Below are 1,519 nucleotides of genomic sequence, written 5' to 3' on the forward strand. Positions count from 1 at the left end.
TATTCTAAATAATTTATAAAAATAAAATTATTTACAAAAGATCTCTTTGATCATATCGAAAAGTAGAAAAGCAGCAAATAATGAACTTATCAAATTAAATTTAAAAAATTCAGTATTCGTTTTTATCGCCTATTATTAATTTTTTTCGTAATTATTTAATTTATTATTATAATACATAATATAATATAATGCTGGGCAAAGCTACATATTAAAATCGATACAAGTCAACAACTTTAATATTTAATAACGACGTATATTTCATTGTCATGTGCATGGATTATTGTGTTTAAAGTCTAATTGAAAAAGAAAATGAAGCTATAGCTCTTTCTCGATGCGCGTGTCGATAAATTGAAAAGAATATGGGTAATGTAACCCTAGTAATAAGTCCTTTAATCATGATTACCATGGCCACTGAAACTTTTATTACGAAAGTTTCAGCCAATTTGATAACCAAGAAAGCATCGGTCTTGATTATAATACTTATATGTGTCAAAATAAAATTACCATCTTCGTAGCGACAAATTCGTAATTACGTTGGAGTCTAAATATAATCTGGCAAGATCTATTAATCATGACATTACAAAAAATTTACAAAGTCAGAATTACTTTTTAATGAGGTATATTACCTATAATAAGCGAGAAAAGTTTCGCTTGTTAAACTTTAATGCTTTCGTTTATATTGTCGATATAAACTTTATCACTTTAAAATATTCAAAAAACTTTATTTTGTTCCTTGTGCGATGCGCATTCCTGTGCAAGCAAAACGTTTTATTAAACTTTGTTATTTAAAAAAAATATATAAAAAGAATATTATAAAAAATGTAAAATTTCCCTTCACGTTTTCGAATTTTCTAATTTATCACGGAAAAAACAACTACGACCAAAATATCGGTAGTGGCAACCGTAACTGTTTTTCTATGATCTATTCTTATAGATATGATTAATTGTAAGTAAAAATTAAAAAATATTAGAGAAAAAATTTTAGAAATATTCATTAGAATTCTGGATATCTCAATTAGAATTATAATAGGGTCAATCAAAAAATTCTGAATTATCCATTTCCAACGAAAATTCCAATTAATATAATCAGATTCTTTTCTAGTGCTAATATTAAGTTATATGATCATAGTGCGTGATTATTAGTTAAAATTCGACAAGGAATCCATGATGGAAGATGCAAACGTATACGTGCATAAAAACGAAAGCAGAAAAGAGATTACTGTTTCCAGTCAATTAATATCGACATAATCATCTTGTCTGTGAACTGACAAGGATACGCGATTTAGCGTCGTAATCGTATCAGTGTCGATGCGTTCATTGCCGGATTGAATTATGATTAGTTCGAGTTGATAAACCAATTATATCGTTCGTCGTCGCTGCTTGCGACACGGATGAATTCGATCGGATTTTCGAATCGGAAACACGTACAAATCTCAAATTCATACAGTCTATACTTTTTGCGCGTAAAATTATAAATATCCGAACTTTCAAGCGAATGTTTTATATATATATATATATT

The 1,519-nt window shown here is 27.9% G+C and overlaps 1 protein-coding gene across 1 annotated transcript in view; it reads right to left on the bottom strand.

The window, feature by feature from the left end:
• Positions 1-1,519, bottom strand: part of LOC108694281 — a 97,447-nt gene that overhangs the window by 82,609 nt on the left and 13,319 nt on the right. The window lies entirely within an intron of this gene.

Source organism: Atta colombica, unplaced genomic scaffold (genome assembly GCF_001594045.1).
Source record: "Atta colombica isolate Treedump-2 unplaced genomic scaffold, Acol1.0 scaffold12, whole genome shotgun sequence".
Taxonomy (NCBI): domain Eukaryota; kingdom Metazoa; phylum Arthropoda; class Insecta; order Hymenoptera; family Formicidae; genus Atta; species Atta colombica.